General features: G+C 46.6%; 1 long non-coding RNA gene and 1 pseudogene across 2 annotated transcripts; one reads left to right on the top strand and one right to left on the bottom strand.

Annotated features, from left to right (window-relative positions):
* Window positions 1-6,558: 6,558 nt before the first annotated feature.
* Window positions 6,559-9,185, bottom strand: LOC138849692 (uncharacterized). 2 transcript variants are annotated; one of them, XR_011388741.1, is made up of 3 exons: window positions 9,025-9,185; window positions 8,772-8,849; window positions 6,559-8,605 (listed from the first exon to the last, which is right to left on the bottom strand). It is a non-coding gene; the product is annotated as an uncharacterized lncRNA (long non-coding RNA). The 2 variants fall into 2 exon arrangements; XR_011388740.1 differs by having other exon boundaries at window positions 6,559-8,849.
* A 152-nt stretch (window positions 9,186-9,337) lies between these two features.
* On the top strand, window positions 9,338-13,378 carry LOC138849690 (RLA class I histocompatibility antigen, alpha chain 11/11-like; annotated as a pseudogene).
* Window positions 13,379-15,091: the final 1,713 nt, after the last annotated feature.

The following is a 15,091-nucleotide window of genomic DNA, read 5'->3' as shown; positions in this document are numbered from 1 at the left end:
GGCCACCTGAGGAGTGAACCAACGGACGGAAGACCTTTCTCTCTGTCTCTCCCTCTCACCGTCTGTAACTCTCAAATAAATAAAAAAATTTTTTTTAAATAATTGTATCTACAAATCACATTCAATCTGTTAAAATTTACTTTAAAATTTAAAATAAAAATTTGTTAAAAGAAACAATTCCAATCATCTACCAATTCCTCCAGAGACATAGAAAGAGTTAGTATTCCCCATCTCATAACCTTGATAACAAAACCTGTGAAGCACAATACAAGAGGAAAATACCTGGAAAATTTTACAAGCAAATTCCTAAGAAAAATATCAGCATATGGAATTTTGCAATATACTTAAGTATAAAAATCACACAGCTATCACTTCATTCATCAGATATCAATTAATGTAATTCATCACCCTAAAAGATATAAGAAGAATTTTACTTCAATAGGTATAGAAAACAAAAGCAACAGGGAGGGCATTGTGGCCCAATCTGCTTGGGACACCTACATCCAGAGTGCTAGTTTGAGTCCTATCTACTCAGCTTCCAATCCAGCTCCCTGCTAATGTGCCTGGGAAGCAGCAGATGATGGTTCAAGTACTTGGGTCCCTGCTACCCATATGAGAGAGCCAGACAGAATTCCTGGCTCCTGGCTCCTGCCTCTGGTCTGGACTAATCCTAGCTGTTATAGCCATTTGGGGAATGACTCATTAGATGGAAGATGTCTCTGTCACTCTTCCTTTCAAATAAGTAAATAAATCATTTTAAATTTTGCTAATCAATGTGCCTTCATGGTTAAGAAAAAGGTTTTTTCAAACTAATGGAAATAAATTTCTTTAAAGTGATACAGCCTGACTTTATGCTTGAATATAAATACATAGGTTAAATACAAAATAATGTAGTTTTCCTTTGGAATATACTGTATTAAACCTGTTAAAAATTGAGAACATTTAAAATAAATTTATAAACAATCCAAAATCACTTGATTTGTTTCATTTATAAGGAACCCATAAAACTTAAGTCAAATTTGGAGCACAGTTAAATGATGGTCTGGGACTTCAGCCCAGCCTACTAGCTCACGAGGCAAGGGGATCCAATTTTAGCAGAAAGACTGCTGTTGTAAATCATTTCCCCAGAACAGTGGGGACGTACAAATGTGGCTGGAAGGAGGACAGCACCTCAGTAGGTGAAGGGAGCTGATTTTCCTCACCTTCCAGCTCTTCTCTCTCCTTGCCTACCCCACAAGCAAAGAGGAGAAAAACACACATTCACCTGACAGATTCAGCAAGTGCATCCTCTTCCTGCGTCTGAGTGCAGGGAGTATTTTATTTTGATTTGATAAATTTCATTGCATTCTAAAAATGTCTTTCCTGGTCTTCTATGGATTTTCATATATAGATGTCCCCTTTGATTTTTTTTTCTACATGGCATTAAATGAGTTGATTTTATTTTTTCTTTTCCAGCTCAAGGTCCTGTGCTTCCTCTATTCCATGACTTCCTTCTCTTATTCAATATGTGCTGTTCACGTATTCCAAAATTCACAATTTTGGATATATACACAATTCTCTAACTTGCTTTTTTCTGAGATCTGTCCATGTTGATATGGGTTTAGTTCCTTTTAACTTGGTGATGTATTGAGTGATGAAATATTAACTCTTCTAGGTATTTTGGTAAAGGAAATTTATAGGCTCCATAATCTTTACAGCCCCATTAACACAATAACAGGATAGGTAACACTGGAATCAGGTGATGGTTAACAAAAACCCTGAAGAGCTGTGAGGACACTGGTGTCTGTTTTTCCCATGAGACTGCATGTGAACAAGGAGTGCCTCTTGGTGAGGTGGCCACAATGCTTTGTTCCAGGGATGAGGAACAGTGTAGTGAGAATTAAAAATACCTGTAACCTTGGAGAAGGAGTAGGAACATGTGCTAGGCTCAGAACTACAGGGGGGAAAGGCACACCAGAGAACCATCATCCTGATCCAAAACTAACCAAAGAAAAACATCACTGGGAAGAAATGGACAAGTATCCCTCAGGAACACAGACACAAACTATCAGGAAATCAAATTTTAAAATTCATAGCAACAAACACATCTCTGCACATCAGTTTTATTGTTATCATAGGAAAGCAAGTTTGGTTAAACACTTGTAAAACAATTCACCAAAGTATTAGAATGAAAGACAAAAGCTATACGTTCATTACAATGGATGCAGAAAAACACCTGTCCAAATTCAACATCATTTCATGATGAAATTTCTAGCAAACTAGAAATAGCAAGGAACTTTTCAACCTGGCTATAGACATCTACTCAGTGATCAAAGGCTCAGTGCTTGCTTCCTAGAATCAGCAACAAAGCAGATATCTGATCTCACCATTTAATCAGTCTTGTTCTGGATGCCCTAACCAACGCAAAAAGTACAAACATGAAATTAAAACTTCTAAATAGACAAATAAATCTGCCCTTCTGTGCAGAAAGCATGATAATGCATATTAAAAATCTTTCAGCACTCCCAAAAGTTACTAGGATTAATAAATCAACTTAGCAGGGCCACAGATTAATATGGTTAATACACTAAAATCAATTTTATTTTTATGTACTAACAACAAGCAATTGGGAAATATTTCCATAACCTCCATTTACAATAACATCAACATTTTTTCAGCTAAAAGCAATGTAGTATCCTGGATTTGATCCTGATATAGAAAAGAGTTATTGGTAGAAAAACTAGTAAAATACAAAAAAACTATTCAGCTTATTCAGTTATAAAAGTGATCATTTCTTAGTTATAACAAATATTCAATGGTTATTCAACATGCTAAAAATTAGAGAAAATAGGGCAAAGACTAAATGGAACTGATATAGGCAGGCAGATTGAACAAAACATATTAATTCTGTAAGCTGGAAGACCACGCCTTCACCACGCCCTTGTTTGATCTCATGTCCCTACCTGACCACACTTGGACGCCCATCTGCCCACCAGACCATATAACCACTCCCCTTTGAAAAGCATATAAAAGGCCAGGAATGCCCCAAAATCGCTCTCTGTCTCTGCTCCGCTGCCCATGATAAGCTGTTAATAGCTGCTCAAAACTCTTGCTGCACGTGGCTTTTGGCCTGCTTTCTGCTTGGTGTGAACTCCAACCTAATCTCCAGACTTTCACTTCTCCCTTAGATTAGATAACGCCCTCACTCTCCTATGCATTTCTCTCACTGAATAAAAAGCTTAAAAATGTATCATGCTGTCTCATTTATTTGCACCAGTATTCAGAATTCTCTGAATTCATGGCAAGAACCCAAAAGGCTTATTAATATTCTAAATTTATTAATAAGCACCTGGTAACAGAATCTTCTGTACTATTTTTACTACTTCCTATAAATCTACAAAAAACCTTACTTAGAAGTAACAAAAAATACTTAGAAACAAATTTAATTAAAAAGATACAAGTCCACCCTCAAAACTACAAAATAGTGCAAAAATAAATAACAAGACATAAAGAACAGAGGGCCATACCATGTGTATGGATTGAAAAACTCGATATTATTAAGATGAAAATTGGGGCCAGCACCGTGGCTCACTTGGCAAATCCTCCACCTGCAGCGCCAGCATCCCATATGGGTACCGGGTTCTAGTCCCGGTTGCTCCTCTTCCAGTCCAGCTCTCTGCTGTGGCCTGGGAGGGCAGTGGAGGATGGTCCAAGTGCTTGGGCCCTGCACCCACATGGGAGACCAGGAAGAAGCACCTGGCTCCTGGCTTCGGATCAGCATAGTTCTAGCCGTGGCGGCCATTTGGGGGATGAACCAATGGAAGGAAAACCTTTCTCTCTGTCTCTCTCACTGTCTAACTCTGTCAAGTAAATAAATAAATAAAAGAAGATGAAAATCATCCCTACATTGATCAATTTTATTTAATGTTTCCAATTAAAAGCTAAATTTACAAACGAAAAGAACCGTCCAGTGCAGCTTCAATCGAGCTCTCTCTACTTGAGTGCAAACACTAACATAGAACATGACCATAAAAAGCAGCAGCCATCCCTCTGGATCCAGGCTGGAATGTCAGCTGGAAGCACCTTCTCCATATAGCCAGCTTTCCGCAGCCCACAGAAGCTGCATCTGACAAAGAGATCCTGAGGTAAGGCAGCAGGAACGAGGAACAAGTAGCAAATCAAAATGGGCGTGGCTTCCAAAAGGACTTGTTGAATGGCTCAGTGCCTTCTGTTTAAGTTCATGTTTGATTCAGGTTGTAAAAGAGGAAGTTGTAACCCTTGCAATGTTTTATATCAGACTGATGATGGTGGCGGGAAGGCTAATATTTACCCTCACAGTGGAGGGCAAAGAAAAAAAAATTGAGAATTATTTTATTAAAAACTACAAAGCAATCCAACATGTAAGTACAAAAAGAATGAAAAATTCCCAAATCAAATACAGTTTTAAGGTTTCTGTAGCACTTACCATTAAGGCAGTCTGCATTCTCACACACTCAGTATGAAATAGTTGATGAAACATAGGATATTATCTTTTTTATTAACCCCCCTCCCACCTATAATCTCCCAAATCCTCAAGATGTGATAGCCACCTCACTTCCTCTGGAAAGTCACTCATTATCTAATTCATGTCTTAAAGAGGAATGAGTCAATGTGCCTTATCAGATTAAAAAAAAAAAAAAAAAGTCCCCATGAGTGACAGCCCAAGGGAACAGGATCCTAGCCCCTCTGCCTCCACAGTCCCGGGCTTCTAAATGTCTGTAAAACTACCAACCACAGCCCTCCCTCGCTCACCGACTCACCCACGGCTTTATGTTGCTTTACTTCCTAAAGCAAACAGTCTGGGTTAAAGAATGACAGAACTACTCTCCCTTCAGATGAAGTCCTTTGTGGTTTATTTTTTAATTGACATGTTTGCCAGAGACCAGCTCCAGTTGGTCCAGGGGTCCCAAGGTCTGAGAGGTGTTGGCACTTGAAATGAGAGACACACTCACAGCAAGGCTGATGGCATGACTCTGGCTCTCAAGCACCAGACTTTATATCATAAGTCACACAATGATTCTTTCTTCTTACAATAACAAGTCTGTTGTTCACTTTCATCTAGTGAGAATTTCTTTGATTTTCAAGGACATACGCAGAGCATGGGTTACTATGACAGGCAGGTGCGAGATTACGGGCTGCCCACAAAAGTCAAGACCTGGAGTGCTGCTGAGCTATGCAGAAACTGATTACAGAAGCTAGAATATTACCTTCCTACTCTAACCTTTACTAGAAGCCCCAAGTTCAAAGCATGTCCTCTTTTAAATGTATCCCCTCTTTGCAGTTCTTTCGGTAACTCTTTAATTGTTTATTGAACTTATCTAAAGGTCCCTTAGATCTATTCCACAGTTTTGACATCCTTTTTTTTTTTTTGATTTTTTTTAACTTTTATTTAATAGATATAAATTTCCAAAGTACAGCCCATTGATTACAGTGGCTTCCCCCCCATAACATCCCTCCCACCCGCAACCCTCCCCTTTCCCTCGCACTCTCCCTTTCCATTCACATCATGATTCATTTTCGATTCTCTTTAAATACAGAAGATCAGTTTAGCATACATTAAGTAAAGATTTCAACAGTTTGCTCCCACACAGAAACATCAAGTGAAAAAGACTGCTTCAGTACTAGTTATAGCATTAAATCTCAATGTACAGCACACTAACGACAAAGATCCTACATGAGGAGTAAGTGCACAGTGACTCCTGTTGTTGACTTAACAAATTGACACTCTTGTTTATGGCATCAGTAATCATCCTAGGCTCTTGTCATGAGCTGCCAAGGCTATGGAAGCCCCCTGAGTTCACTGACTCTGATCATATTTAGACAAGACCATGGTCAAAGTGGAAGTTCTTCCTCCCTTCAGAGAAAGGTACCTCCTTCTTTGATGACCCGTTCTTTCCACTGGGATCTCATTCGCAGAGATCTTTCATTTAGGTTTTTTTTTCCCCAGAGTGACTTGGCTTTCCATGCCTGAAATACTCACATGGTCTTTTCAGCCAGATCCGCATGCCTTAACGGCTGATTCTGAGGCCAGAGTGCTGTTTAGGACATCTGCCATTCTATGGGTCTGCTGTGTATCTCACTTCCCATGTTGGATCATTCTCTCCCTTTTTTTTTTAACCATTGCTATATTTGTAGCACATATTGAATTAAAGCTTTAATAACACTTATCTTTATTCTAGTGGGAAGTATATACCAGGGAGCCTGTTGCCTTTTAATTCTTTTACACAACAGCTCAACCTTGTATAAAGCATCAACCCCTTCTCCTACACTAACATTCTGCTTGATTAAAATTCTACAAAGCAATGGACATTTTGGGGATTATGAGACTAAGCATTCTTCCCTAAAATTAGGAATACAGCAATCATTAGCAGGACCACCAGGAAGCTCCAGCTTGCTTATGCAGAGTGTAGTTCCCAACAAACCTAAAACCGCCAAGAGGACCTCAGCTGTCATTCTCACGCCTTGCTGAGACAGACCTTCTGCTGTGACCTTGTCAGCCAGCCGAAGTTGCCTTGGCCTCGCCACGTGTTGATTTTTAAATTTTTAGAGAAAGACATAAGACGTAGAATAGCTACTTTTGAAAAAACTAGAACAAAATTGGAAAGCTTTTATTCCAAAACTTACTATGAAGCTATAGTAATCAACAGAACATGGAATCAGTTTAAAGTTAGATATCTAGATCACTGTAGCAGAAGAAGATCCCATTGTGGCACCACACTATTATTTTCAATGGGCTTTCAACAAAGGTGCCAAGATAATTTCATGGAGAAAAGACTTTTTTTTTTTTTTTTTTTTTTTTGACAGGCAGAGTGGACAGTGAGAGAGAGAGACAGAGAGAAAGGTCTTCCTTTTGCTGTTGGTTCACCCTCCAATGGCTGCCACAGCCGGCGCACTGTGCCGGCGCACCACGCTGATCCGATGGCAGGAGCCAGGTGCTTCTCCTGGTCTCCCATGGGGTGCAGGGCCCAAGGACCTGGGCCATCCTCCACTACACTCCCTGGCCACAGCAGAGAGCTGGCCTGGAAGAGGGGCAACCGGGACAGAATCCGGCGCCCCGACCAGGACTAGAACCAGCTGTGCCGGCGCCGCAAGGCGGAGGATTAGCCTAGTGAGCCGCGGCGCCAGCCTGAAAAGACGGTTTTCAATATACGCTTATGGATCATCGGGATATCCGTTTCGAAAAAAAGAAATGAAGCTTGGGGGCCTGTGGGTTAAACCCTGCCTGCAGTGCTGGCATCCCATATGGGCACCAGTTTGATCCTGGCTGCTCCACTTCTGATCCAGCTCTCTGCTATGGCCTGGGAAAGCAGTAGAAGATGGCCCAAGCCCTTGGACCCCTGCACCCATGTGGGAGACTGGGAAGAAGCTCCTGGCTCCTGGCTTCAGATTGACACAGCTCTGGCTGTTGCTGCCAATAGGAGAGTGAACCAGCGAATGGAAGACCTCTCTCTCTCTGCCTCTCCTTCTCTCTATGTGTAACTCTGACTTTCAAATAAATAAGTCTTAAAAAAAAAAAAAAGACTACATTGTATATGTTTCTCAGGTTTCCTGTCTCCCCTTCCCAGGTGGCTGCATCAGCCAGAGCTGCAACAATCCAAAGCCAGGAGCCAGGAGCTTCTTCCAGGTCTCTCACGTGGGTGCAGGGGCCCAAGGACTTGGGACATCTTCTACTGCTTTCCCAGGCCATGGCAGAGAGCTGCATCGGAAGTGGAGCAGCCGGGTCTCGAATCCGCGCCCGTATGGGACGAGGGCACTTCAGGCGAGGGCGTTAACCCACTGTGCCACAGCGCTGGCCCCTCGGTGTTTACATTCTTATGACTACACAAATGCTAGAAACAAGCAGATTAGTAGCTATAATTACTTATCTTTTGTTTAATTGACTTTTTCATTTCCCTGGAGTTAACCAATGTCTGTTCCTTAACTTGGTTAGTTTCTTTTGTACTCATTACTAACTTTCTCCCAAACTCACTTCTAGGATCTGCTCCATGGTTAGAATGTGTCTATCAAAGTCTGTGTGTTGGAAACGTGATCCCTGATGTGGTGGTGTTAGGAGATGGGGCTGATGGGATCTGTGTGGGTCCAGAGGGTTCCACACTTGCTAACGTTGAACGCCATCAGGCCAGGAGCAGTGTTCCCACTCTGGCCTCTGTGGCCCCCTCGCTTGCACCCTTACCCCCAGGGCTGTGAGAGTGCAGGAAGAAGGTCCTTGCCAGAGCCTTGACCTTGATCCTGTAATTCACAGCCTGCAAAATTGTGACAATGAACCTCTGTTCTGTATCATTTACCCCGTCTGTAGCGTTATGCTAGAGTAACACAAATGCACTTTATTCTCATGAAGACATCCAAGCACATTCAGTGGCCCACCACGTCATCTTTGTGAAGGTGCCTGTCCCACAGCTCTGGCCGGGCCAGGCGTGGCCTCCATGCTTACACACCTGGGAAGGGCTGACATCATGGACCTCCTTCACTCTCCCTGAACAGCCCTTGGCTTCTCCCTTATGCAGGCTCCCCGGTTGCCTTCATCCTGTTGGCTCCCCCTTAGGTTTTCTCCACCATTTTCATTTCCCATCATCCAGCATGAGGAGGTCTAAGGGACACGGAAAGTAAGACACTGACACCATAGCCTCTGAAAATGTCTGTAGGCTATCCTTGACTTATTCCAATTTTGCTCCATGTACTGAGCGGTTTTTAATCCCAAGAGGAAACACCTGAGGCAGTATAACTCTGTAAAGAGGAGAGGTTATTTTACTCACAGCCCTGGAGGCTCACGCACCAGGCCCTGGCACTGGTCCTCTGGCAAGACCTCATGGTGGAACACGATGACGGGCTGCCTGCAAGAGAGAGGAGAGACTATTTGAATGTGCCATGGGATATTCTAACGTGTTAAATCTTTTAAATGATTGTCATTTCTAAGTTGGTAGATATAACGGAAGACAAAATTATCCTTGGGGTTATCATTAATTCCAAAGAACACACTTGAGATCCTAGAGCCAAAACGTCTGATACCTGCTGATTTAGGCCCCGCGCCCTGCCTCGGGAAGGTGCTGCGAAAGGAGCCTTGGTGCCAGGTCCCATGGAAACCTGGGGTCAAAGTCTCAGATTCTGGCGTGGCGCTCAGGGTCGCGGTCCGAGGGCAGGGTTGGGCCGGGGAAGCCAAGCGGCGAGTAGTCCCCGCGTCCCAGAGTTTCACTTCCCTTCTCACAACTCGGGCCAGATCCTTCTGCCTGGACACTCATGACGCGCGCCCACATCTCACTCCCATTGGACGTAAGGTTTCCAGAGGAGCCAATCAGTGCCGCCGGAATTCAGCTATAAAATCCCCGGAGCCGCTGGGACTCAGATTCTTCCTAGAACTGCAGTATGTTTTCCTTGATGCCTCGGACCCTCCTCCTGCTACTCGCAGGGGCCTTGACCCTAACCCAGACTCAGGCGGGTGAGTACGGGGTCGGGATGGAGACGACCTCTGTGGGGCAGGAGCGTGGGGACCGGGCAGCGGCATCTCCTCAGCCCCCGGCCCAGACGCCACCACCTCGGCCGCGCCGGTCCTGCTCCCTCCCCTGACCCAGTCCCTTGTGCAGTCACCTTTTGCAGCTTCACTACCTTGAGTCCTTTGCACTTCGGACCCAGGAGTTCTGAGCCGGACCCCAACGCCTGTCGCCCGCAGGCTCGCACTCCATGAGATTTCTCCACACCACCGTGTCCCGGGCTGGCCTGGGGGAGCCGCGCTTCACTGCCGTGGGCTACGTGGACGACACGCAATGCGGGCGCTTCGACAGCGACGCCGCGAGTCCCAGGGCCGAGCCTCGGGAGCCGTGGGGGCGGCAGGTGGAGCCCGGGTTCTGGGACACGCAAACGCAGATCTTGAAGGGCGAAATGCTAAGTTACCTCGAGGTCCTGAACTACCTGCGCATCTACTACAACCAGAGCGAGGCCGGTGAGTGACACGGGCCGATCACAGCCCGCGACCCCTCCCCGTCCCGGGTTGCCAGAGTCTCCTCAGAGCTTCCCCCTGTGGCCCCAGGACGCGCGCATCTCCTTCACCCAGCAAGAGCCCGGGGATTCCCTGTGGTTCGGTTTCAGTTGCGGTGGGAAAAGGCGAGGACCATCATCATCTCTGGTCGGACTCTGGGGGCGGGGGCAGTAAGTGGGTGCATTTGTTTCTGGGTGGAGTGGGTGACTGGCTTGTGGTGCCCAGGCTGACCGCAGGACTGGCGGGGCCAGGGTCTCACACACTCCAGTCTGCGAAGTGGGGCCGGATGGGCGCTTCCTCCGGGGATACAGTCAGTACGCATACGATGGCGCCGACTACCTTGCCCTAAATGAGCACCTGCACTCCTGGACCGTGGTGGACACCAGGCCTAACATCTGGAAGCCCGAGTGGGATGGGGAGCAGTGCACGTCCTTCTTGGAGGGCGAGTGCGTGAAGTGGCTCCGTGGGTTCCTGGAGATGGGGAAGGAGACCCTGCAGCGCGTAGGTACGTGGGGCCACGGGGCACCTCCCTATCACGGGTCAGTCTCCCAGCCCGAGTCTCACAAGAGAGAGAACAAGAGAGTATCCAGCTTAGAGCACTGCCTCCCTCAGCTCCGGAGGCGGAAGAATCCTGCTGGGTTTCCAGATCCTGTGTGAAGCAGTGAATCTGAGGGCCTGTGCTCCTCTCTGGGATCATTAAGGGATCCAGTCTCTGCCGTGTTGAAAAGTAAGAGGATCCCCGAAATTACTGAGCCGTATGACCTTCAACCTTGGGTGTCAGGGCCCCCACCCGAGGTCTCCAGAGGACTGATTTCCCTTTCCAGTCTTTGACCTCCACTCAGGTCAGACATGAACTCTCTGAGACCTGAGCTTCATACCTGGGCTCACTCTGATTCTAGAACTTTACAGGAATGGGCGATTATTCCAGATATCTGAGTCCAGCCTGGTGTCTGAGGTCTGCACTCACTGCCCCACTCCAAGTGTCCTGTCCATTCTTAGGATGGTCCTGGGGCTACTTCAGTGGTCCATGGGAGATCCAGAAAAACCTCTGAATTTCTTGAATCTTCCCTTCAGATCCCCCCAAGACACATGTGGCCCACCACCCCATCTCTGACAAGGAGGCCACCCTGAGGTGCTGGGCCCTGCGGAGATCTCACTGACCTGGCAGCGGGATGGGGAGGACCAGACCCAGGACATGGAGCTCGTGGAGACCAGGCCTGGGGGTGACGGAACCTTCCAGAAGTGGGCGGCTGTGGTGGTGCCTTCTGGGGAGGAGTAGAGATACACGTGCCGTGTGCAGCACGAGGGGCTGCCCGAGCCCCTCACCCTGAGATGGGGTGAGGAGGGCAGGAGGGGCGGGGCCTCTGTGGGGAGGGCAGAGCCCTGCTGGGGCCTTTAGCAGGGGCAGGGCTGAGCCCTGGGGTCACAGCCCTCACCTCCCCTTCCTTCCCTCTCAGAGCCTCCTGCTCAGCCCACCATGCTCATGTGGGAGTAGTTGCTGGCCTGGTCCTCGGAGCTGTGGTCACAGCAGCTGTGGTTGCATTTGTGATGAGGAAGAGGAAGAGCTCAGGTAGGGAGGGGTGAAGGCTGCAGGCTGAGTTTTCCTTGTCCCACTGGGAGCTGCTGCCTGCTTACTGGGAAGTACCAGTCATACATGTGCTTACATGCATGCACATGCTTATCAGGCTAGGGGCCCTGTTAGCTGGTGCTCTCTTACAAAGTGTGTATGAGAATGAAGGTGAAGCATCACCCTGATGACTGCCGTGATGGGGACCTGATTCCCAGCATTGGAGGTCGCTGGGGAAAGCCCCTTACTGAGGACAGACCTCCAGGGAGGTGGTTGCTCCATTCCTTCTCTTCTCCTGTCCTCCTGTTTCCTGATCTTGCCCTGGGCCTGCAGTCATGTTCTGGAAACATCCTTGGGGTCCAGGACCTCATGGCCTTGCCTTATCCTTGGCCTCATGGGTATTATGTTCATTCTACAGTTAATAATGGAAGGAGGTATGCTGAGTCTACAGGTGAGTGTGACGTGGGTGACCCCTGAGACTCCTGGGATGGTGTACCAGGAGCCCATGGGGGAGCATACCTGCCCCCCCATGATTCCTCCTGCAGCCACACCGCCTTGGGCTCTGACCAGATCCTGTTTTATTCCAACCCAGGCAGCGACAGCACCCAGGATTCTGATACGTCTCTCACAGCTTCTACAGGTGAGAACTGGAGAAGGGTCAGGGCAGAGGGGAATTCTTCAGATTTGAATGTGAGTGTGTGGTGGGCTGGTCCAAATGTCACCACATACAGTGACTGATCTGAGTTGTTTCTCATTGTTTGCTGCTACAGCATGAGACATCCCTTGTGTGGCACTGCGTGACGCAAGCTTTGTTCAAATCCCGCCCAATCCGAGCATGGATTTTTTTTTTTTTTTTGACAGGCAGAGTGGACAGTGAGAGAGAGAGACAGAGAGAGAAAGGTCTTCCTTTGCCGTTGGTTCACCCTCCAATGGCCGCCGCTGCAGCCGGCGCACCGCACTGATCCAATGGCAGGAACCAGGATCCAGGTGCTTTTCCTGGTCTCCCATGGGGTGCAGAGCCCAAGCACCTGGGCCATCCTCCACTGCACTCCCTGGCCATAGCAGAGAGCTGGCCTGGAAGAGGGGCAACCGGGACAGAATCCGGCGCCCCGACCGGGACTAGAACCCGGTGTGCCGGCGCCGCAAGGTGGAGGATTAGCCTATTGAGCCACGGCGCCGGCCGAGCATGGACTTTAAGAGCTCCTGACTTCTCCTTCTCAGCTTGTATCTGAATGTGTCGGTGTGACAGTGCTCCTGTTGGCATGAAGTAGGATGCTGGGATGCTGGCCTTGCATGCCCACCAAAGCCTCCCCAACACTGACCTGTATTCTCTTCCCAACCAACTTCCTGTTCCAGCTACATGGGGCTGGGATGTCTCCATCGTTTTAACTATGAACTGCAACATTGGACTTCAACTTCTTACTTCCCTATTGGGAGTAAGAGTCTGGATATAAATATCCTTTTAAAATTCTCTCCTGAAAAGTTGATGGATTAATGAAAGGATAAGAAGAGCCTTCCAATTTTAGAGGTGAAACAAATGGAAGAAGACCAGAGCACCTCTGGGATCCATGTGTTTGCTATGCTGAGTCTGTTACAGGCAGGGACAGAAACTGAGGAATCTTGAGGAGGGGCCCAGTGTTGTGCAGCCGGGCCCAGTTATGCTCACTCCATCGTGGACTTTGACATAATCGCTTTGTAGCTGGCTCCTGGTTTCAGCCTGTTCCAGCCAGCACTGTTGCTGCCAATCGAGTAGTGAAGCAGTGAATGGAAAAATATCTCTCTCTCCTCATCTTTCTAATAAATATTTATTTATTTAAAAATGATTTGCTAAAAATTCAGTTCATTAGCTTTTGCTTTGATCCCCAAAAGAATAACAAAGTTTGGATTTATTCTTATGCCTTAAATTCTACCAGTTCAGGTATGCATATGAAAAAATAGACAGCTATCCACACAGTGGACAACAGGTATCCTCGTGTCACCTTTGCTGCCCCTTTGATCTTGTGCCACAGTAGTAGTTGTCCAGCCAGGATCTGTGATCTCGGGAACTCAGGATAAAGCCCAAGCCTTATTCTCACACTAGCACCATGGGCAGTCAGAGCTCGTGTGGGCAAGCCCTCAGCTCTAACCTTTTCAGTATTGGGTTCCATAGAGGACTATGCCTGCTCTTGTTATGAGCTAGGTTCCTTTCTTCTCCAGCAGTCTGCTGTCTCTGACAGCAGGGTGACTTGTCTTTCCTGTCTCACAAGGCCCAGAGTAGCCCCTGCTGACAGTAGTCCCTGTGGTGTCAAGACAGGACTTTTCAGACCTATTCAGCCCTTGTCCTTATTCTGGGCCTGTTTTCTGGGCTGTTCTTTCTGTCTTTCTCCATTCCTTTTAAAGGAACCAGAATCCGAGGCAGGTGCCTGCAGCATAGGCATCCCATGTGGGCACCGGTTTGAGTCCAGGCTGTTCATCTTCCAATCCAGCTCCCTGCTAAGGCCTAAGAAAAGCAGCAGAGGATGGTCCAGGTACTTGGCTGCTGCCACCCCTGTGGAGGATCCAGATGGAATTCCTGGTTCCTGGTTTCAGCCTCTCCCAGCCCCAGCTATTGCAGTCATTTGGGAGTGAACCCATGGAATTAAATTTATCTTTCTCTCCCTGTGTGTGTGTGTGTGTTTCCCTGTCTCTGTCGCTCTGCCTTTAAAATAAATAAATCTTTATCAAAAATAATTGGCTATAAAAATTCAGTTCATTGGCTTTTGTTTTGTGACATGATAGAATAAGAAGAATTGGATTTATTTTTGTGCCTTAAACACTACAGACTCACATTGACATAGGAAAAAACAGACAAGTATCCAGACACTGGGCAACAGGAATTCTGATCTCTGAGAGAGAAGGAATTGAAAGAGGGAAGGGCTACAGTTATCCAGCTCCCTCCTGGACAGGTTTTGCAGGATGCAGTGAGGGAGGAGGAGCCCTAACAGCACAGCTGACTCACTGAGTGGAGGGGACAGAGGTGTGAATTTGGAGAAGCCTCAACAGTGAGAACATGCAAGATGAAGGCACAAAGAAAAGATAGAATACAGGAAAGGAAGTTGCATAGGGCCTCCCTGGGGTCTTCAGCTCATTATTTCATGCACGTAAGGGAACTAGTCTAGTACAGGGGAAGAATCACCTGAAGTCTGTAGGTAACAGTGCCCAGTGCTACACAGAGCTGGAAATAGTGCCTGTTCCCAGCAGCCAGAATGAGCCTCATAAATCGCTGGGATTCGACAGACTATTCGGAAGAGTTTTGAGTCAGGAGGGGTGAATAATTAGCCCAGGAATAAACAGTTTATGCTTTTTCCAGCAAATATTAAAAATAAAACCCCAAAGTCTCAAACATCTCCTGAATAACTTAAATTTTTCCAATAAGAGGTATTCAAGAATATCATGGTATATTAATATCTCTTGCACATAACCTTGTAAAGTTACAATGTCTACTATCAAAATAATCAGGCATGAAATGAAAATATGAAAATACCACTCATAAGATAGAGAAAGGAAATTAATTTAAG

The sequence above is a fragment of the Oryctolagus cuniculus genome, chromosome 5, assembly GCF_964237555.1.
Source record: "Oryctolagus cuniculus chromosome 5, mOryCun1.1, whole genome shotgun sequence".
In the NCBI taxonomy this organism is placed as follows: domain Eukaryota; kingdom Metazoa; phylum Chordata; class Mammalia; order Lagomorpha; family Leporidae; genus Oryctolagus; species Oryctolagus cuniculus.
Note: the sequence above shows the minus strand (reverse complement) of the source record. Positions and strands in the feature narration are given on the sequence as shown.